We start from the raw sequence: 24,937 nt of genomic DNA, 5'->3' as shown, positions 1-24,937 counted from the left end.
CGTTAGTAGAATTAGATGAGTGTAGTTGTGTTATGTCTTTGCATGTTAATAAAAACTGTCTTAGACTGAAATCCAATATGGCTTTACAGGTATTAAAAGCAGACTTTTTGAGAATTACAGGGTTGTTTTCATTGAAAGAAAGTGCATGATTTGTTACTAGAAATCATTATGTAGTACAGGAAATAAGCTTATCAAAGATGTTTATTCTTCTTCTTAAATGTGCAATACTTGACATACATTCCTTATTGTGTTATAAAATTTGCATAACTGCCTTGTGACTATTTATAACATTTATGTAATTAGAAACAGACTCATTGCTGATGCAAAGTTGAGTAAACAGTACCTAATTTTCACTGCATATCACTGGTGTTTACCTTTAGTTGTAGATGCAGTATTAAAATAGCCGACAATAAGTTACAGTTACTCTCTAAATATATGAAAAATGTCAGTGCTCCATAAAATGGGCATATGGTTTATGCAACTTTTCTGAGCTTCTCATCTGTATGAATAATTCCGTTAACAGATGATACTTGCTTACTTACTTACAGCGGCACAGTAAATAGTGTTGTCTCCTCACAGAAGGAGGTTCTCCGGTGGGTTTTCTCTGGGTGCTTCAGTTTACACCAAAGACATGCATTACTTTGGAAATGCTAAATTGGCTGTAGGTGTGAATGTCCATGTGTATAAGTAGTATGGAAGAAGAACCTCAGCAGGGCTAGCCACCTGGTGGTGTGAACCTTGGCACTAGATGATTGTCACAGTTGAAGTGGCACTCTGACCCCATGTGCAAAATGGGCAAAAAAGGGGATGTCGATGGCTGGAGATGACACTTTTGCTGCCCATGACATGTTGACCTCAGACATTTATACCGATCTTACTTTTTATTGCTGTGGAAGAGGTGATACTGTTTAAAAATTAACCTGCACATTCTCCTGTGAATAATAAAATACCATAGTAAGCACTGAATCCTAACCACATAACAGTCATAGCTTTCCTGCTTCATCCTCTCTGTGCTTTCTGCCTGGCTGGTAGTAATTCCTCTAGAATTTGTAATTCTTTTGTATTTTATATAGCAACTCCAGTAGATACTCAGGCTTCATATTTGTTACTCCTTTCTGAAAGGGTTTGTTTAGCACAACACTGCAATTCAGTTGTTTACACTGTCACTTCTTGATGAGTTGTTTCAGATCCTTACATTTGCTTCTATTCTATCACCTGTAAAAGAATTCCTAACCCTTTAGTAAAAATGTTGAAACCATTAAAAAATGACAAGGAAATGAGATTCTTCACAGCTAGTCACTATAGTATTATACAAATAAATTTGTGAATTCTGAATTTTACTCATCAGGATTACCTTTTCTGGGTGGTATAGGTTCATAGGTTCATAGGTTCATACTAGGCTATCTGCCCAAGGGCATTTATAAGCCTAGCCCATAGTTATGTGGCTTTCGCCACCCCTTTAATTTGAATAAAAACTATGCCTATCATTTTGCTGTGCCTCTGTCAAGCAGTGACACTGAAGTAATCCCTGGGGTATATCTGCAATCTCCCATCCATTGGTCAAGATTCCTCTTGAACAAGGCCAGAGAGGTGCTCTGCCTCACATGTACCGGGATTTTGTTCCACAGCATAGGGAGTCTCTGGGTGATGAATCTGTCCCTCCAGCACGTTCTATTTATAACCGTGTCAAGGTTTAAGTCTCCCGCCCTTGTGGTTCTGAGGGATCTAGATTTTTTGAGGTGAAGCATATTCATCAAATCTGGGTTTGACATGACCTTATATGTCAGGCACAGGTCACCTCTGAGCAAGCGGTATGAGACTGAATAGAGCTGGAGTTCTTTCAGTCGGGCAGCATAAGACATATTTTTGAGACCCTTTATCCTTTTGGTGAGGAACTTTTAGGGCCTTTCAATCTGCAGCAGGTGTCTGGTCAGATACATTCCGAACGGGGCATTGTACTCAATCACAGGTCTAATGAGTGATGAGTACAGGGGGACGATGACCTCCCTTGATCTAGATGTGAATCCCTTCATGATCAGGTGGGTGATATAGAAGGTTTTCCTAACTACTTTAGCAACATGAGTGTCAAACGAAAGGCTACTGTCAACCTGGGTCCCCAGATCCCTGATGACTTTTTCTGTGCTCAGTGGATTGCCACCTATATGGTAGCTAGGGGTAACCTTGTTTTCCCGAAGGGTATGACTATGCATTTTTGGCGTTTAACTTCAGGCCATGGCTCTGGCACCAGTTATCCGTTTCTGTGAGGCCCTTCTGGAGGATATCTGTGTCAGATGTGTTTTCGACTATGGCGCCCAGTTTGCAGTCATCTGCAAACTTTGTCAGCCATAACCCTCCTGTGTTTGCTTGTACTTCAGAAAAGTAGATGCCGAACAAGAGTGGACCCAGGACTGAGCCCTGTGGGACACCACTTGTGACAGGCTTTGAGTCTGACATGGCTCCAGCAACTCTGACCCTGTGGGTTCTGTCACTTAGCCAGTTTGCAACCCATCTTGTGATGTATGGGTTAACATTCAAGCTGATGAGTTTTTCAATGATACCCGAATGGGGTATTGTATCGAAGGCCTTAGCCAGATCGAGGTAGGCTGTATGGACTGCCTTTCCCTCATCAATGGCCTTGGTGACTGTCTCGAAAAAGTCAACCAAGTTTAAGAGGCAGGATCTGCCTTTGACAAAGCCAAACTGGGTTGGATCCAAAGTCTGCAAGTTCCCTATGTCTTTATTTATGAGTTCCATTATGATCCTCTCCATGGCTTTGCAGATAAGGCTTGTCAAGCTAATGGGGCGGTAATTTCCAGGGTCTGTGGAGGCACCGCCCTTATGAAGTGGGACCACAGTCGCCGTGCGCCACTCCTTGGGTACGTATCCTGAGGTGAGGCTAAGATTAAACAGCTGTCCTAACTGTGGGTTTAATTCCTCGTTGAGTTCGTAAAGCACACAGCCGGGGACACCATCCGGTCCCATGGATGCTGTGTTTTTTGCCTTAGTGAGGGCAGTTCTCACCTGGGCGTTGGAGATGTTTGGGGGGCTACAATCCTCTGGAATAGATATCTCTCCTTTTGGGGGGGAGGGGGGGGGGAGTTTGCACTGAACCTGTCAGCCAGTATGTTGGCAATGTGTGTATGATACTTTTCTGTTTCTTTTTCCTTTATGAATCAACATTTATCCTCCCTTGCCAGCTGTTGGTTTCACTAATGATGAGACAGGGTTGTAGGTGACTATTACCTAAACCACCATACAGATATTGTCATCCAACTACGTATATCATATCCTCATGGTGGATAGTCTGTCAGTGAAATTCCTTTAGTGCTGGACAACAAACAGATGACTTCTTTGCATATTCCAACTTCTGGCTAGAATTTACTGGACCCACACATCCAGGCCCTTGCATTGTCTCTAACAAGAAGATGCATTGTTATGCATCAATTTTTTATATTTTAAATCATTGCAAAAAACATTATAAAGCCCCAAATCACTAACACACCCACAAAATGCTGTATTTTGCAAGGGGTCTTTCACTTGGTGGAAGAGCTGTACCTCTTACCCCTTAATCTCTAAATATACTAACTCTGAGGCTGCACAACCATTGCTGAAAGAGAAAACTCCCTTGGCCTCATAGTTCTACACTGTTGCTGATAAGACTACAAACCTGTCAATAAAATGGGAAAAGTGTTAAACATAACATTTGATTCCTGTCTTGACAGAAAGTGTCTCAATTAATAGCATGGCTCCCATCATAAGACTAGCTGTGCACGAGATGCAATGAACAAAGCTACTTTTCCTCCTCCAAGATGAACAGAGTTCCACATTCCCTCCCCAGATTCCTCAAGCAGCTTTGTCAATAATCAACTCAAGGGTGTCTAGATTGCAGGCAGGGCTTCGTTCATGTGTGTCACAGAAACAGACTTTGGGTTTTGTCGCATTTTGTTAGCACATTATTCAAAAACTGTTTTGAAGTATATTGTAAGAAAGAACACTATTTTGACTGAACACTGAGATGTTATGATTTTGTATTAGGCAGTTTGGTTTATTCTTATATGATAAGTGCATAATGTAGGACAGCTTTACCCGTTTATGAGCTTGGGTGGTATCCAAGTACTGGTGGTGAAGTTAGGATGTCATCTGACAATAAATGTGCTTTTCTGCTGGTAATAAAAAATGCAGCTAGTCTTCATAATGTACACTTATTTACATCAAAATGAATGCAATATCTGCCTTTCACAGTGTAATTCCAATACTACCTGGAAACAAAGTAGTGTTTTTGGCTAACAAAGGAACTCTTACAGCTTAGTGCGAGCGCAGTGCTACGCCACAACGTATATCAGTTTTGTGAAACATTAAACTGGCTAGCTCTGGCGAGTGATAACAAGGCCTCTCAAACAATTCTGTGGCCAGCAATTATCACTGATTTCTTCTTTTCTTCCAGAAGGAAAAATGGGGTACATATATATTCACTTTTCACGCTCAAGGATTGAAGCTGGAGAACAGAGTACTCCATGAAAACACTCAACATTATTATGCATGTAGAAAAAAGGCCAGAGTTAGAGAAGAGAAACATTCCTGAAGATTGTTGTGCAATAGAACGCATTTAGATGTCGCTGACTTTCCCTACTGCCTATTTTCATTTCTTCATTCAGTAATAAAATAGATTTCTTAGTTTTTTTGTATTGTTTATGATTCATTGGGACACTCCTACCAGAAACTCACATCTATCCACCATTCTTCATAACAAATGTTTTTATAATAGAATGTTCTGGATGACTTGCACATCAATAAGTCCTAGTGTGTGCATTAACCACAGCATTATTCGTTTATTACATGTGAGATCTGTGTAACAATGCTCTTTTTCTCTTAGTTTTAACTTTTTTCCAAATCCATAGTCATTAGTGGTATTAGTGTTAGAATTAATATTAGTATGTGTTTGTATTTGTTATTAGTATTAGTATTCAAACAGTATTAGCATTAGTGTTTGTATTTGTATTAGTATTAGTGTTAGTATAATTAGTAGTATTTGTATTAGTATTAGTACTACTATTAGTATTAGTGTTAGTATTAATATTAATATTGGTATTATTAGCAATGGTAGTAGTAGTAGTAGTAGTAGTAGTAATATTTACATTTGTATTTATTTTATTAAGTAGTTAACCTAATGGATACAAGTGGCTTTTTCCAAGAGTGACCAAGGAGCACTGTCTGGTAAGTGACTTGCTTTGAGTCACATAGTAGGCAAGTAGTGATTAAAGGAATCAAAGGCAAAACCACAGAATAAAAGTTTGTAGCTAATAGCCTTAATACTCTGAACTAACCTGCCTGCCTAAACCTTCCCATTACCCTGTAGAGATAGCCCTCAAGCTTAAGCCTACTCTTGTCTTTTGCTTCCAGGATTATTCTACAGTCTATTAAATTGCATAACTAGTATTTAATGGTAGGAATACATGAACTTGTGTATGTGCTCAGTCACTTTTGGCTGTTGGCATTCTAGGTGTTTCTGTGAATTGCTCAGCAGTGTAAATCTCTTGCCCCAATCATTTTCACAGGAGAGCACATGACTCATTAACATTAGCTGCTACCCTGGAATACCTCATTGTAATATAGCATTGCCAAAGGGACAGTCCATGGTGCTAATTCTTCCTGCCCTGTAAAATCACCACTGTGGGATTTTCCACTGAACTGAAAGGGGTTACCATGAGAGATTGGTTACTCATGGTAGAGCTTATAACTCATGGTAACTTTTTCAGAATCCCAAGGACGGTTTATTTAATACAACATTTGTAAGAAACAACATTACATGGCAAGGAACATGTGGTTTAATATATTTAGAGAGGTTTAATGGGATGATATAGTCATTCTAATCTCCATTTCTTCATTGGATTTAAATAATTGTTCCCCACATTTTATAAGTTTGGACCTATTGTTATTACTATATTGGGTCTATATTATATCCTCGAATGCTTAAAAAAGCGAATGCTGATTGATCAAATTTATTTTTGCAAAACTGCAAAATATAGAAGCAGCAGAAACTCGAATTTTTTCCTAGGGAAAGAATTCGGTTGTCTGTTTCTGTTGCTTCGGTATTTTCAGTGTTATGGTGGAAAGTTACCGGTTGGATTCAGGTAAGTGTGCGATTGTGTGGATGTGCGTGTTAGGGTGATTTAGGTGAGTTAGGGTTAGGGCTCGGGTTAGGTGTGTGTGTGCGATTGAGTGGACATGAGGGTTAGGGCAGATTTAAGTGAGTTAGGGTTAGGGAGCGGGTGAGGTGAGTGTGCGATAGTGACGGACCTTAGGGTTAGGGTTTGGGTTAAGGTAAGTGGGTAGTTAGTGGTTTGTGCATAGTTTAGTGTATGGTTAGGTATCAGATTTTAGGTGTATGTGTGTGGATTTCTGTTTGTTTGGTGTGCTTGTGTTGTGTGTATGTGTTTTGGATCAGCAAATTTTTCCCCTGGGAAAAAAATCGCTGATCTGACAGTTTGAGATTGTAAGCTTTCGCCTAAATTAGGTCGATCAATCAGCGTTCGCTTTTTTAAGCGTTTGATGGTATAATATAGACCCACTATATTATAATAATTTAAATCCATGCAAATTAAAGTGAATAAATGCATTTCAGAACTTGTAAACATTAAAAATGATAAAATACAAGGCTGTCCCCTTCACCACATTTATTTAATGTGACTATAATGTTTATCAGATGAGAAAGAACCTTAGAGCTGATGCTTGTACAGCTATGTGCCATGCTTCATAGTAATTTTACACAAAATAGTAGTAGATCATTGTGCCTTTCAAAGATATGCTGAAAGAACATTTGTTGGGCTGCGCTTGCTAGCTACAGACAAGAAGACCACTACCATTTTAACAGAAAGTGAAACCTGCTTCTCTGAACAACTGGAATGTAGTAGTTCCTATACAAACCAACATGTTAAGCACATATAAGGTAGATTTGTTGCCACCAGTCAGCTACTTTAAGGCTCTTAACAGGGTACCCAATTACTCTTAGTAAAATTAATACTATACAAATGGTTAACCAAGCAGCAAGACTTTCAGGAGCATGATGCCCACAATGCCACCAAATACATGCAGTTACTTTCAAATGTTATACTATTTTCTAAAAAACCAGCCACAATGAAATGTTTAGCTATATTTAATAAAAATAATAAAATAGAAAACATGAAAATACCGAATATCTATTTACAATAAGTTTCAATTTACAGGATATATATAAAAAAATAACACAGATGAAAAGACTCAAATAGCTACAGAAAAACAATACTTTTAACTAATCTCACTATTTCCCTAACTGACATTACATCTGGTTACCTGACTCTGTGGTTCCCATACAAACACCCCTGACTAGAAGCTGATCCACAATCTAGGACAGATGTGTCACAATACATATCTAGAGCTTTACTAAGGCATCTGGAGACTTTAAAACAATTCTAATACTTTTATCCGTCTTCTGGAGACTAACCAGCCATTCTCTGGCACCCCAGGGTAGCAGTTAGTTCACCACTAAGGACAATAAGAGCAGGATCCCGGACCAGACATTGCGTCTCTATCTGCATTCAGGCCTGTGAGATAAAATATTTATGGCCTAGACCAAGTCATTTAATTTCAAGCTGGTTTTCTTAAGATAAGATGGGTTGGGCTTAACCCCTTCCCTTCCAGCACCCCCTGTTAACATATATACATTTCCTCAGCTACAACAGTACAATCTAATATAAATGTATATTTCTTTTCTTTCCAGCAGGACCCACTGTTGATACATTTTTGCACAAGCAGCTTTACAAATACATTTTTAACACAAGCATCTCTATAAATCAGTTTGCTATTCAAATAGTGTAAAATTCTTTACAAAACTCCAGCTAGTTATGCTGGCATATGTTACACATGCACTACCCTACTCCCTCTGACATGGATGGCACTACCTCACATCATTACCCCTACTCCCTCTGGCATGGCTGGCACTACCTCAAATCATCACATCTGTGCTGCTTGAGAGGAATGAGCCTGTCTGGGAACACATTAACCCATATCCTGTCTTGAGAACCCATCTGTATTGACATTGCTAACCCCACTATGGTTATGTACCAGGAGGGTGCATCCAGGTTTCTCAGTAGACATGCCCCCAAGCTCCTGTAAAACTGCTCAGATTTCTTGAACAAGGGTAGGGGATAGCCACTGGGACACTGCTACCCCTTCCACTGAAGTGTCAGTCTGAGCCTCACTGAGTAGATCAGTCATCAGATCCTCCTCAGACTCCTGCCACCTACTGCAAATACTTAGCACAAGGGTATCCCTATCATGGTAAAGCTTCATCATGTTAACATGGTACAGTTTGTGCCCCTGCCTCTTACATAGCAGTTTTACCATGTAGTTAACATCACTGACCTTTCTTACCACTTTGAAGGGTCCTTCTGAAGCTGCCTGTAGGTTATTGTGTCTGACAGGAATGAGCACCATAACCTGCTGTCCCACAGCATACTCTCAGACTCAAGCATTCCTGTCATACTAGACCTTTTTTCTGCTGTTGGGCTCCTTCCAGGTTCTCCTGGGCCAAACGCATGATCTCCCTAAGCCTTGTCCTGAGATTTAGGGCATATGCCACAACAGACTTCTTCTGGGATTCACACTCACCCTCCCACTCATCACAAATGAAATTCAAGGGTCTCCTCATCCTGTGCCTATACAGCAACTCAAAGGATGAAAAACCTGTGGATTCCTGGGGTACCTGTCTGTATGCAAACAGGAGATGGGACAATTATTTGTCCCACTCTCTCTTAAACTGGCCTGTAAATGCCCTTAGCATGGTCTTTAATGTAGTGCATAATCTACTATGACAAAGATATATTTCTTCCCTGTGAAACTTGAGGTATTCAGATGCCCCACAATATCCATAGCTGCCCTCTGAATTGGCTTCTTAATCACAGTCAAAGACATCAAAGGAGCTTTGACCTTGTCTCCTGCCTCGCCTACGTTTTGACACTGCTCACACGTTCTGCAGTGGGTCTACTTCAGATTATCAAAGTTTCAAAACTTAGAACATCATATGGCCAAGAACCAGATGATCAAAGTTTTGAAACTTCGAACATCAAATAAAAAAAAAAGTTTTCTTTTACATTTTTGCCTGCATCTCCCACACCCCTGCTAATTAAATATAGCAACTCCAAGATCGCACTGCAGAGATGAAAATGGTAAATTTCCCATTTGTGCTATACATCAATCTTCATTCAGAACTTCTGAAGTTTCAAAACTTCGATCATCTGGTCCTAGGCCATATGATGTTTAAAGTTTTGAAACTTCACTCATCTGAAGGTGACCCTCTGCAGTACCCTGTTGCATCCCTTGCAATCCCAGGTCAAAAAAGTTCTGTATAATATGTCTGTTGGTATACTTTATGCCCATATGACCTGCAAAAGGAATGTCATGGGCTATGGCTAGAAGTGCCAGATGGTAGGCTCTAGGCACTACCAACTGCTGTATTACCTCACCTTCTAGCCCTCCCTCAGGGGTCCACTCTCTGTACAGTAACCTTTTGTTCCAGTATACAGACTCCCCTTTTCCTAGAGAATCATGTGCCTCCTTAGCTACCTCTCTCAAGCCTCGTTATGTAGGGTCTGAGATCTGAGCCTGTCTCAACTTTACCTTTCTGATCCTTCCCAGCTCCCCTTCCAAAGGAAGTCGGGTATCCTCTGACAGTGGTGCCTCACTGTCAGCCTGGGTACTACCACTCACCTTTGCCCTTGCAGTCACCCTGTCCAAGACAACGTCAGTGCCTAGCAGCAGCTGTGGCTCAGCTTCAGACTCACTGCTACAGGATAGCTCCCTCCCTGAAATAGCCACATCACCAGCCCCTGCTTCGGGTGTAGGGTCTGTTCGGGTCTCCCCAGGCTACCAGATGCACATGCCTGTCTCCAAGCCAGACTGTATGTAACTGCATGCATGCAAGGTACTGCATTATCAAAATAATTCCCTACCAAGACGTCTGTAGGGATATCCTCAAACACACCTACTTGCATACTTCCTTTTCTACCCTCCCAGTCAAGGTGCACCCCAACCAGAGGTATTTGGAATGGGGTCCTTCCTAAAGCTCTGACTGGAGTGGACTGCTCAAGCCAATGCTGCTCCTGTTTAACTACTGCAGGCTTCACAATGGTTATATCAGAGGTTGTGTCTCTCTTAGAAGTGGCCTGTTTTCCATCCACTAAGATAGGATACAGACTCCATTGATGGTTTGGTACCCCTGTTGTCTCTAGACAACTTACCACTGGCATACTGTCACTCCCACTTGCTGGATCTCCCACCTTTTGTTCCCCACCTTACTTTAGTGGACATTTGTATGCTACATGGCCCCTCTAATTACATTTAAAACATCTAAACCTTGATCCTGGCCATGGGCTTCCCCTGTTACTGGTGGACTCTGTTGGGGTATTTTATGCTCTGCACCATGGATTCTCTTATATCCATGTGCAGCACTGGGTATTCCCTTCTTGTTCACTGGTGCCTTGCTTACCAAGTAGAGATCCCCTTTTCTCTTCATCTCATCTGCAGAGTTACACTCCGAGTCTGCCAACCAGATTCTCATAACCTCAGGCAAAGTACTAAGGGCTTCTTCCCTCACCAAAAGGTCTGCCAGCCTTTTAAAAGTGGTGACCTGACATCCACTCACCCATCTATGAAAATAAGTGCTTAGATCAGCAATATACTCAAACACACTTTCATCTGCCTTATGTCTTTGCTCACAAAACTGTTTATGTGAGCTTCAGGTGTTAACTTAAAACATTCCAATTAACATTATTTAACCTTATCATAATTTAAGCAATCAATATCAGACAATTTATAAACAGCAGTTACAACTTTACCATAGAGTAAGGAGGTCAGTAACTGTACCCAGAGCCCTTGATCAACATCATATTGCCTACATATTCTTTCAAATATATGAATAAAACTATCAAAATTATCAAATTCTTTATACTGTGGAAAATGTTTGCTGACCTTTGTTATTTCTGAGATTTGGTTATTCCCTTTCCCTTTACCTCCATGTTCCTGTCAAAGCATCAGCATGTTCTTCTCATGTTGATGCTGCTTTTCATTTTCTTCAGCCTCTCAACACTGCAGTCTCTCTGCTGATTCTAGTTCCATGTGTTTTGCCTCCATTTCAAGTCTCTTTAACTCCAGGTGGACTTTTAACTTCTCTGAGGAAAAGGTGAGCTGCCCTGTTTCTGAGGGCTGCGTACCCCCATCACCAGACTGGTTGTCTTCCTGGTTGCCGGTCCGTGCTGCAGCTGTGATTAGGGCTGAAATAATTTCCTCTTTAGTCAGGTTGACATGCACCAGCCCTTTGAATTTCTACACCTTAGTCATCTGGTTCATTGCCAGTTTGTCATAATCCTCTGCTGACATCTTTGCCTGCTTTCCATAACTAAACTAAACTAATAAAAATAAATCAAACTACTGTGAAAACTGAAACTCTGTATGTTTACCTTGTTGCTGCAGAGAGTAAAAACACCTTTAGTGACAACTGCTTATAGGCTACAAAAGTTCAATTAATATCCACAGTACTGCTCACCAATATGTGAGGTCCCTCCTCTGGGCCAGTAATCAAGAAGCCTCAATCCTCACCAGTGACACCAGTGGGGAACATTCACTTATAACAAAAATAGGTACACACAGTAATTTCAGCTGCAGCTCTCTTCACCAAGCACAATTTCCCTTAAGAGCACACAGGAAGTACACCCAGTCCTGGGGCTGGACTTCCTCCTCCACACCCCAAATAATACTTCACCTTTCTGTTTGCACAAACCAATGTTCTGTGTCCCTGTTCCAAGTAGCTGACATATACACCTTTTGAGATTTGATTTTCACATGCACACACACACACCTGGGAAAGGCTGGCACAGATTTGCCAGCTATGCCCCTCTGCCTGGACTATAAGGTAGATTCACTGCCACCAATCAGCTACATTAAGGCTCTTACCAGGGTGCCCAATTACTCTTAGTAAAATTAATACTATACAAATGGTAACATTAACCATCACAAGAGTTTCCGAAGCATGAAGTCCACAATCCCACCAAATAAATACAATTATTCTCAAATGTTAAACTATTTTCTAAAAGACCAGCCACAATGAAAGGTTTAGATATATTTAATAAAAATAAAATAGAATACATGAAAATACTGAATAACTATTTACAATAAACACCAGAGTTTTCATTCTGGAAATATAAAAAATAATACAGATGGAAAGACTCAGACAAATACAAAAAATGCTTTTAGCTAATTTCACTATTTTCCTAACTGATTGAAGAATTACAGTTCTCTGGTTATTTACTAAAGCAAGGCAAGATAAAGTGGATGAGAGGCTTTGTAGTCAGGTTCCCAAAAACAGTGTGTTGTGTGTCACTATCGCATCTCTCACTAATATCTAAATACAATTTCAGTGCTGGCTATAGAATGACATAAAATCTGGTCACCTGAATCTGAAGTTTGTACACTACCCCCTCACTAAAAGTTAAACCAGAATCTAGCACAGATGTGGCACAATACACACCTAGAGATTTGCTAAGGCATTTGGAGACTGTAAACAATTCCAGTACTTTTTTTCCTTTTTGTAGAGACTAACCAGCAATTCTCCGGCACTTCAGTGTAGCAATTAGTTCACCACTAAGGACAATAAGAGCAGGATCACTGACCAGACAATGTGTCAATGGCTTCATTCAGGCCTGTGAGATATAATCTTTATGGCTTAAAGCAAGTCATTTAATTGCAAGTTATTTTTCTTAAGATAAGCTGGGCTTGGCTTAACCCCTTCCCTTCTAGCATCCTCTGTTAATATATATATATATATATATATATATATATATATATATATATATATATATATATATACATTTCCTCAGTTACAGCAGTACAGGCTGATATAAATGTATATGTCTTTTCTGTCCAGCAGGATACACTGTTGATGCATTTTGTAACACAAGCAGCTTTACAAATCTTTTTGATATTCAAATGACATAAAATTCTGTAGAAAACTCAGATAGCTATGCTGGCATATGTTACACATGCACTATCCTACTCTCTCTGGCATTACTGGCACTACCTCACACTGTCACACTGCTAATGAGATATTTTCTGTGGTAGTTAACACTGTGGTGGCCCTTGTATCACATTGGCAGTGACATCCTCCCATTCAGTGTGCCACAAACCTAAACACACACACACACACACACACACACACACACACACACACACACACACACACACACACACACACACCACATGCCTCTTCTCTGCCCCTGAGCTGTTAGAATGTCCTTCATGTCTTTTCTTATGTATTTCTACCTGCCGTCATAAACCATTGATCTTTACTGTCAGGCAATAATGACAGACATTAGAGTGTCATGCCTGTTACTGTTTGTAGTCTACATATTGATGTTAGTGCTGTTGCTATATTACAATTTTAAAGTCATTCCTAATAATAGCTCAAATAATATCCTTGGTGTCACCTAGGTTTTCTTCCACCTTTGTCCTGAAACCTCCCCCTAGTGTCCTTCTTGACTCACAGACTGCTGCAAGCATTGGATCATTCCAGACATTAGAGCATCATACTTCTTATTGTGTAAAAAAAAAAAAAAACTCTGCAGTAATGGATTAGTTAATGCAGCTGTTTCTTCCCCTCTCACTTTACATATTTTTTTAAAAACACACACGTAAAATTTTAAGTATCCCTGGTATTCAGTGGCAGCACAGAGGACTAATATCCTCTATGTGATGTGGGGAAGAAAGCTTGGTTTAAATCTTTTTAAGTGCATTTATGGAATGCTACTTAGAGTATCCATGGTGTCTAGTGTCCTCCCGGCCTATAACATTTTTCTTTCTTTATTTTTATAAGTGCCTTTAAGACAGACCATGAAGAATATCCATGGGGTTTAGTGGCCCCACCCATGTTGTCTTTCTTTATTTTTATAAGTGCCTTTAAGGAATGATGTGAAGAGAAATCCTGCTGTCTACTGGTCCCCACCCCTAGTATTTCAAGATTTGCTCATTAGTGTAGAGATTTGCAGAGGTATGTCAGCTCCCCTCCACATACAAACACAAACATACACCCGTAACTAATTCCTCTTACTGCAACTTCACAGGCAGACACACACTAACACATACAGTTATACACATGCAGCCCCCCCACACACACACACTCACACATGCTCACATATCATGATGGGTAAACACGATCTTTTAGCCATTTTCATTAACATGGACATTTGGGAGCGGTCATGTTACTCTATGCTGCTGAGCAGTTCTCTGAATTACTCAGCTATTTACATGCCTTCCCATAATCTTTTCCATAAGAGAGCATATGACTAATTTAGTATGTGTCTCACCTGGAATGTCTCATCAGCATTTAGCATGCTTGCGGAGACAGCCCATTATTGTGCTACACACCTTTGTACTAAAGTATCTTGTTACAACTGTCCCTGAATCCAAAAATGTCTTCCGTAGGGTGGACACTTTTTGTACACCTCATGCTAGCCTTTCTGAATTCCTCACTTAATGTTTTGATCCATTTACAGCTTTATCACAAAGTTTACATATCAAAGTATTCCATGGACTTAATGTTTAGTCAGTTGACTGGGTAACTGTATCTGTATGATATTGCATGTTGACACAAAATGATTTCCTGTATCTGTTCAAAACTCATAAGTCATTAAGTTAAACCTTGTGTCCTAAGGCATTACCATAAATTTATGTTTATTTCTTCTTTCGCAGGTGTTGTATTTCTGTAGTCCCTGAACTGCATTGAATTATTACATTATCTGAAATGTATAATGTAGTGCATGGAGTGCTGTAATTATGCTACCAAAGTGGGACAAAGACATTTTAAGCACCTGTCTGATATAAGAAACATGCTTAACAAAAATAATTACATTTTTCTGCTGTTATACTGTAGTCTCACAATAAAGTATAAACATGAGCTACAATAAAACAATGGGAAGCTAAACCAGATTTAAAAGCTGCAGCACATTTCATGCTGCCACACTGTGTGTGTGTGTGTGTGTGTGTGTGTGTGTGTGTGTGTGTGTGTGTGTGTGTGTGTGTGTGTGTGTGTGTGTGTGTGTGTCTGTGTGTCTGTGTGGTGTATTACAGGTTTTACACCACAGACATGCACTTTCCTTATGGCTGCTGTCTGAGAGGCAGGGTTAGGAGTGTTGACCTTTTAACGCTATAAATCATCTCCCTGTTGTAATTCTGAAATGTATAAGAGCAAGCCATGGGATTATAAGAAAAGAGTCTGAAAATAGGGGAAACAGTGGATGTCAAATTTTGATGCAGTTGTTTACAGTTTTTTTTTTAATGTAGGCGACAAGCCCCCTTCCCCGAACTTATGTATACCAACTCTGAGATTGCCATACCTTGGGAAAAAGGGGAATATTCCAAGAAACAGCAATCCCAGACTTAAGTCTGCATTCTATTACATTGTGTCCCTTTGCCAGGATTCACACTAGCAACTCTTAGAATATCACAAAGGTACACTAGAAAACACTTCATGCTCCTACACTTTTTCTTTTTCCTTTTGTTCTCTTTGCCTTATAATATATTGTAGCAGATAAAGTTCTATGCACTGCAGAGAACGACATGGCATCACTAAGCTTATTACATGTGTTAAAACTGAAAAAAACACTTAGCACTTCACAGGTAAAGTTCCATGTACTACAGGGAACTACATGACAATACTAACTGTATTACACATGTCAAAGCTATAAAACACTTAGCACTTCACAGGTAAAGCTATATGTACTACAGAAAACTACATGGCAACACTAAGTGTATTTATTACACATGTCAAAGCTATAAAACACTTAGCACTTCACAGGTAAAGCTCTATGTACTACAGAAAACTACATGGCAACACTAAGTGTATTTATTACACATTTCAAAACTATAAAATATGTAGCACTTCAGCAGGTAAAGCCCTGGTTACTACAAAGAATTTTGATCAGGTTCGTTCAGTGATAAACTAGTTATATATTCTCAAAATGGATATCAAAATTTACCTCTCAAGCTTCTCTTCGCTATACTCTGGCGGTGAATTTCTTGACATTTGTTTCTTAAACATATAACATAGAGGACTATGATTGTCTCCTATCATAGTTAAAAAAGAGCAATTTACTAGCAGAAACACAGGCAAGGTTTTTGATATAAAAGTTTTTGCTAATTGTTCTAGTGAATGGGTGATTTATTTGGCCACCTGCTCATGTTCTGCATTTTATGTAGGACAAACCTCAAGACCAGTGAAATTCCGCATTAGTGAACATGTTAGTGATATTAAAAATAGAAAGGCAAGTACTGCCTTGTATAAACATGTTCTGAACCATCCCACGGCCAATTTCAGATTCACTGTTATCGGTTTAATTATTGGTAAGAAAGGGAATAAGGTTGGTTGGCACAGTATATTAAATTTGAAAGAAAGAAAATGGATCATCAAACTGGGAGGGTTATTCCCTCCTGGGCTTAATGAGCAATTGTGACTTACCAGTCATGTCCTGTTGCCAATTTACTGTGTTATTTATAATATGGCTATTTGTGGAAGCTTTATTACACTGAGGAAGGCTATGTAATTCTTGCCAAAACCGGTCTGTTTGTTGCCATATTAAAACTGGTTTTCATACACCATTTTGGGCTGGCTGTTCTTTTTTTGACTGTGATACCAATTTTGTTGTGGTGCCCTTGCCGTACTTGCTGAGGTCGGTTTGTTGTGCACATTGTCTCCTATCATAACCAACTTGGCATGTGTTCAAGATATGGATGCCAAAAAAAAAAAATTCACCTTGAAAGCATACAGAAGTTAAGCTCAGAAGGTGAATCTTCACATCTGTGTCAAGAACATGTAATAAGACATATGATCAGTGAGATCCAATCAAAATTATTTATAGTACATGGAACATTATCTGCTATTTTACAGGAAAACATGTAGAGTTCTGAAAACTTTGATTCAGTAAAGGAGGTATTATGCTAGAGCTGCAGTTTGAGGCTACTGTTGCATTCATACTATATTAATGCATCTATAATAATTTATACGTTGGAAAGTGTTTTACATCTTTAAAAGCTGTTAAACACTTAGCAGAGCCACACACATACACACACTCACGCACGTGCATGAGGGTGCATGCGCTCACACACACACACGCACGCACACACACACACACACACACACACACACACACACACACACACACACACACACACTCACACACGCACACACGCACACACACACACACACACACACACACACACACACACACACACACACACACACACACACACACACACACACACACACACACAGTATGCTTACTCCAGACAAATTGGGAGAAAGCCAGTTCATTTCCATCACATCTTTGGAGTATTGAAGTCAATCAGAGCACAAGGATAAAACCACATTGATACAGGAAGGTCATACAGACTCCACATAGAAAAAGTCACAGCCAAGAACCCAACCAGAGCTGTAAGCTGTGAGTTGTCAATCCTGCTCACTCTTCTACTGTGCCAATAATCAGTTTCCATAACTGCCATAACACAGGAAATAACCCTGTATTCTGTGCAGTACTGATGCTTGTGATGGAAAGGTGAGAGAAATTATGGTCAACTCGATAGTCTTAAATACATTTCATCCCCTCAACCCCAGCAGACACACATGCTTAAGCCATGACAATACTACTTTACAATATCTTCAGCAAATACGTTGTTTGACAGAACCCCTACCATGCCAGTGATTACTATTAAACAGTGAAGGCCTCCATACCCATCAGTTACATGTACTTTACTACATGCACCTCAGACATCAGATAGAAGTAAGCAGATAAATAATGGTCAGTATAATTTAGCATTCCTTCCTACTTCACATAAATACGCACTAGCCTTTCATAGTCAGAACAGGACTGTTTAAAAAGAAGGTCAGTTACTTTTATCTATAGACAGTTCCCACTCCCACCTAGCACTTATAGACACTTCTGTGTGCACCTCAAGAGATCTGATTATAACAAAAATGATGGCCATGTAATGAAGTTCAGATTTGTTGCTCACAAACAATAGACGCACATTAAAGTATTCCAGGTTGGTTCACACAGATGATATTAATCTTGAAAAGACAGAATATTGAGAACCAGAAAACCACAACAAGCTAAATGCAGTGACAATCTCAGAAGATTCATAACTGTCAGATAAGAATAAAAACAAACACAAAACAAATGGGGGGTGGGGATCCAACATCTAATTCATTTAAAAGTTAATAAAACAATAGGCTTTGCACTGATATACATTTTCTGAACAATATGAACTATAACACAAAAATGTCTGGCATTAGTGACTAACTGTAAAACTCAGGGATTTACCAGAGAAACTGAAATATTTTACATGGCTCTGGACAGAAATATGAAGCAATACAGGGGATGTTCTGCAACATCAGAGGCAGTCGAGAGGAAATGAAAAATTCTGGGGAATAAGGGACCATTGACAATGAGCATATTTGCATGCAAATGAAGTACCTAGGCACATGGGTACTCCATTTGCACTGCAAATGTGTCCACTGTTCATATATGCTTGCCTGCCATGATTAAAAAAAAAGAGAAAAGAAAACTTACCTCATACTCTTATTGGTTGTTGCTGCTATCAACAATGACAGCTCCCTTCTCTTTACTATTTAATATGCGTGGACTTTCTACTCCCTGTTAGATTGATGGCAAGGATTAGAAAATTAACACTTCCCCCACAAGATACTGATCAGCACTTTTCAGATGTTTATTTATTTGTTTTGATTTTCATTTCTTTACCAAATAAATAACAAAAGGTTGGAAGTGTGTCTGCAGATGAGCGGTGTCCTAGGAGGTCACCTTCTGTAGTTTGCTTATCTGTAAGGTCAGCTATGCTCTCTAGATTTAAGTCTTCAAATATAAGAGCTTTCTATTTTTGTAACAGTTAGAAAATCAAATGTATGAAAAAATAGATATGTAATTGCTATCCTCTCCCCTCTCTCCAAGATACTTGAAAAATGTATCAACTCCCAGGTCTCCAACTACCTTCTAGCTAATAATCTTCTCTCCAAAACCCAACATGGTTTCAGGCCATATCACAGCACTACCGCTGCGCTGCTCTCCTTCACGGACACTATACTTCATCACACAAACAATGGCCTCTTCTCTACTGCCGTATTTCTAGATCTCTCAAAGGCCTTTGACATGGTATCTCATGAGCTACTATACTACTCTCTACTCTCCCCAAACTCTCCTTCTCACAATCAGCCTGCAACTGGTTCCACAGCTATCTACACGGATGCCAGCAATCAGTAATCTGGGCCAATAACATATCACCTCACCTCCCAGTTACTCTCAGAGTTCCTGAAGGGTCTATGCTTGGCCCTCTGCTATTCTCACTTTTCACTAACAGCCTACATACTGCCACCACACAAGCAGCTCTTATACAGTACGCAGATGACTCTACTCTCAACTGCTCTGCCCCCACCCTACCAGAACTACAACAAATCACACAGGAATCATTCTCTTCTGTAGAAAGCTGGCTATCCAATGCTCAGCTCGTACTCAACCTAAGTAAGACAAAACGTCTCCTGTTCCAACCTTCCAAAGCCACCCAAAACACCCCCCACTTCAACATTCTTGCCAAAGACAATACCATCATCTTTCCATCAGAACACACAAAATTACTTGGTGTGGAAATAGACAACAAACTTAGATTTGACACCCACATATCTCTCACAATAAAAAAGTTCACAAGAAACTTGGTGCATTATATCAAAGCCACCAATTCCTAACCAAGGCAGCTAGAATCTCCATAGCCAATTCCCAGCTAATCTCCACCCTACCCTATGCATCCCCCATACTTACCAACCTTAAAGCTGGATGCTTGTTACAACAAAATTGCTAAATTTGCCACTGGAACCTCCTACCGCAGCCATCACTGTATCTCCCTTAAAGAACTAAACTGCCTAGAACTCCCACAACTCCTTCTCTTTAATCAACTCACCCTCACTCATAAACTTATTAACCACCCCCTTAACATCCCTTCCCTTCAAACCCTTCTCCAACCCTATCACTCCACTAGGCCCCTAAGATCAAGCAACAAAAATCAAGTGACTGTTGTCAAACCCAAAAACTCAGCAGGAGAAGCCATATTTTCATGTACCATATCTAAACTTTGGAACAATCTTCCACCCTCTATAACTACTCTACCTTCCAGCAGCCTTTTCAAGACTGCACTTAAATTCCACTTAAATTTGCACTGGCTTTGTCCTTGTTCTAATCCAGACTAACACCCCCACCCTTACCCCCCACCTAGACTCTTAACCCAACTATACTACCGCCACTACTAACCACAGTCAGAAATAGCTAGTTGTCTTTACATACTTTAACATCTTGTCTGAAACCTTTGTTACTAATATTATAAACGACAAGAAACTATCTTAACTTGCAATATTTACTGTATATACTGTTGATAATCAATATCTTGTTATTGTATTAAAGCCAACAACCTGTAATGTTGTTTACTATTGCTGCAGCTTTGTATCTCTATCATTTGCATGATGTGAAGCTTTTCTCCCCGGGCATCCACTGAAAAAAGACCTGCGTCCAATCAGAATGTTCTGGTAAACAAATGTAAATAAAATAAATAATTACACTTGACAGCAAAATTCAGCATTCTGCAAAGATCTTGAACTTTCAGCTTAGTTATCAGACTCATCCATTCACATGACTGCATATATTTTATATTTACTAAATGCACTAAAGGTAGCGTCCTTTAATACTTCTCAAGCATAAAATTATAGTCTGACCTGTTCTGAAGAATAGTTCAGAAAAATGAAGCAGAAACAATATATTGCATTTTGAATGTTTTTAGTATAAGTCAGCAGTTCTTTTTTTTTTTGTTAAAAAAATGTGATATATTAAGGTTTGGTATAGTTTGACTATTTTCAAATAGATGGCAAATTTATGTTTTTATTAGTTCAGATCTTGTTTGACATGTTTAAAAATGAGGTTAAAATGGCAGTAAATAGTTGAAATAATTCGCATTCATCAGTAAAATGAAATACTGATCGTCTCCTTCCAGTTGTGTTACACCTATTATCCACCAGGTGGCGAGCCGCACACAACACATTTTTATTTTGCTTACCATAGCTTTCATATGCTATCATACCAATAAAAAATGAAATAAGCTATGTTTGAGTTCTTTAATCAAAAATTATTTTCTCGAATCATTTATTTTGAATGCCATCAGGCAAAGATACTAGCTATGTGTATTACACACATAGTTACTCTAAAAGCGTTGCAAGAAAAACATGTTATACAGATTTCTGTTACAAGAGTTCTTTACGAAGTACAGCTTGTTCATCCTGATAGTCTGACTTTTCTCATTTCTTGTCGGCAGGATACTATAAGATAAAACTGAATTTTCCAGTCTGCTGTTAGTATGCAGATGTAGTCATTCTGTCTGAATGTTTTTCATTCCGTATTATACTGTTGTCAGATGAGATGACATTTAGACTGCAACACACTACTATTGTCATCTGTACTTTTAGGCCAGTTGTTCAGTCATCAGTGGATCTGCATATGTACACACAGACACACAGACACACACACACACACACACACACACACACACACACACACACACACACACACACAAACACACACACACACACACACTCACATTGTCATTGCTACAGCAGGAAGGCATAACTTTATTATAAAGAATGTATTATGTGATTGAGACGTATGTGTGTGTGCTTGTGTGTGTGTGTGTGTGTGTGTGTGTGTGTGTGTGTGTGTGTGTGTGTGTGTGTGTGTGTGTGTGTGTGTGTGTGTAGCTGTACTTGAACTTTTCATTCTTTTATTCTTGGTTAACTAGTTTAAGTTTTTCATGTGGATTTTTGGCTACCCAGTGTAGCAGTTAATTGTTTGTAACTGAACACTTAAAAATATAGTAACATGAACTTTAATAAAAAAGTTAACAATTTAGTTGTAGCTGAACTTAAAATGATCTAGACATAGCATACACAGTGATCTTTTTGGTTAAACAGATCTTTTGAGAGATCTTTTGAGAGATTCTCTTTCTTCTCTCATTTTCTGTGGGATGTAATTCATACTTTTAACTTACTCTTTTAAAGGTGGTTTAAGCTATGCTCGGCATATGAACAAGTTGTCCCTTTGTCAGCTCTTCTATGTTTATTGGTAACATATAGAGTAACAATCGATTGCTTTTAAAACCTTTCAAAACACATCACAATAATGCAACTTATTCACATTAAATTTACTACTGTTGCCAGTTGGCATACACCTGCCCATCCTGTACAATTCCTCCAAATCCAGCAGGAGGCATATACAGTGCCTTCTTAGCTTGCTCATCAGTACGATCATTATCTGCCATTCATCTGTCCTTGGCCGAATACTGCTGTACTGTGGTACAGGAAAAGCAGGAGGAGATACAAAAGAAGGGTTGAGGCTGAGAGCTGGACACCACAGCCAAGGATGGGCCACTGAGTTGGAAACTTTGGAATTAGTGGGCAAGGGAGCGAATCCTTACGCTTTCTGACTACCAGAATGGCAGTTAGTAACAAATGGGGATTGGAATCCCCAACTCTGGCCACTCCCAGTAGTCCAGCAGTGAAGGTCTTGAGGAGACAGTTTTGTTTTGACAAGCAAAGGTGAATTAGAATATGACATATGCCAAAGAACCGCAAAGAGTAACAGCAACTAAATAACTAACAAACTTCTAGGACCTGGAAGAAGAGAAATGAGCCAAACAGGTGTTGAGCACTTTCATTGTTTAATAGATATAAAAACTTTGTCAGAAAAAAACAAAGAATTAAATAAAGTCTTGTTGTCCCTCTCTTTAAAAACAACAACAGCCAATAAGCATCATGTATAAGCAATGTAGCAAAATAAAACTATACAGTCACCAATGATAAACAGATATGTAATGTAGTAGGTGGAGTTCACCTGTACCATCACAAAGCACATTTAATATTCAAGTTTTCATTAATGCCTGGGGAAGCTTCAGCATTCAGAAGCAGCTGCCATTCAATTATTGCACTTGTAAAAGTGTTTCACTGTCACCTAAAAAGTAATCAAGTTGTTCCAGTAATATAAACTTAAAAGTTTGAAAACCATTACAAAGTGAACTGTGTTTACCTAGTGCATTCCTTTGATCATTATGTCTGATTGCTGCTAAATGCTGTTTTATCTGGTCTAATAACTTCCTGTACATTTTACCCTACTTTCCACATCTGAACCCTGGACGTCCTTTACACTTCTTTTGTTAAACTGAAATCACTAGTCCAAGGAATGCAAAATAAATAAATAGTCTAATGTCATAAATTATTTTTTTTTTTAAAAAATGGATCAAGCATGTTAGCTGTTTGAGTAAATATTATCCAAAAAAACAGTGCTAGACTGAGCTGAAACTGTGTGAAGTTTTCTGCAACTGTCTCTGCTCTTTTTATGTTTATGTACTCATTTGTTCAGTTTCTCATACTAAAAGGAAAAGAAAACAGCGAGACAACAATGTCCCATTTTAGTGGTTTATTTAAAGTACTAAATAATGGATGCTAAACAGATGATGCAAAATATGTAACTTGAAGGTCGTATAAAAGATTCATATCTTTGTCTTATAAAGCCAACATATTATATGAGCATTAATAAAAAAAAAATGTGTACCCTATTTCAGAAGAATATAATCCTTCTAAATAATATGGTCTTGCCACTAAAATATTTAGAAAGAACAAGAAAAGATGAACCATTGCCTAACAGCCTTTGTAACTCAAGTTCTTCAAAGGCAAGAGTCTATAATATAAGATAACATAATATAAGAGTCTATAATATATAATCTATAATATATAGTCTATAATATATAGTCTATAATATATAGTCTATAATATATTCTGTATGGATGAGGCAACTTTGTGGGGGTATGAAGTAAAGCAAAGATGCCATCTTACAGCAGTACTTTAAGGGAGAACAAATTAATGATTTGACTGTGTTTGTAGGCAGAGGTCCTGCACTTGTCATTTGCTCAGCTGTGCTGTTCTGTAAGGCTTGTCTTTATGCCTTAGTTTAAGACATACTAGGTGCAGTGGAAGATCAACAGTACATTTAAGACCTAGTAAATCATTTTCAAATGCATCAAAATATTCCATTTGTTACCTTTAAATATGTGATCAGTTATAGTTTGTCATTTTGTTTTCTTAATCTTTTTTATTTAAAAAAAACACACACATTTATAAGTTACAGACTGGCAGCCTGCACTGGCATGCAGTCAGTTCGGATCATAATAAAGCTATTGTACAACAGCATCTGCTATGTTTTATCAAGAAAATAGCACCTTTCCTTGGAACTTAAAACGTTTGCTTGACTGTTTGGGAATAGTGCTTGTAACACCCCAGCGAGGAAGCTATTTAACTTTAAGAAAGTAAAATCCTTCCCCACTCTGAATGAAATTAATTATGCATACCTTTGCAGAGGAAGTCCACTAAAACTAAGTGTATATTCCAATCTAACAATCCTCCATTCCAGCAGCCGTAGGCATTTTATGCAAATTAGTGAATGCTTCCCCTCCCTATTGCTATGCAAACCTCACCAGTCTCACCCCAAACAGATCTGGGCCATACCCACCGACATATTATCGCTGGAAAGTAGTATGACACTTTTTGAGCTTATCTTTCATGTTTAAATCTAAATAAACATATTGCCAATAAAGGTATCTGAATCATTTTCATTTTCCAGATTTAAAGAGAAATGCTATTAACAGCACACTAAAGCTGTTTGCTATGTGTACCTAGTTAACATACTTTACATTTTAAAATAATGTGACACTGTAAATGGAGCAACGAGACAGTTATAAGTAAGTTAACTGACTGATACTGTCT

The 24,937-nt window shown here is 38.9% G+C and overlaps 1 protein-coding gene across 15 annotated transcripts in view; it reads left to right on the top strand.

The window, feature by feature from the left end:
- The window catches only part of CADPS (calcium dependent secretion activator), a 2,296,269-nt gene that overhangs the window by 1,543,278 nt on the left and 728,054 nt on the right, over positions 1 to 24,937 (top strand). The window lies entirely within an intron of this gene.

This window comes from Protopterus annectens, chromosome 7.part0, assembly GCF_019279795.1.
Source record: "Protopterus annectens isolate FY-2018-M chromosome 7.part0, PAN1.0, whole genome shotgun sequence".
NCBI lineage: Eukaryota > Metazoa > Chordata > Ceratodontiformes > Protopteridae > Protopterus > Protopterus annectens.
Note: the sequence above shows the minus strand (reverse complement) of the source record. Positions and strands in the feature narration are given on the sequence as shown.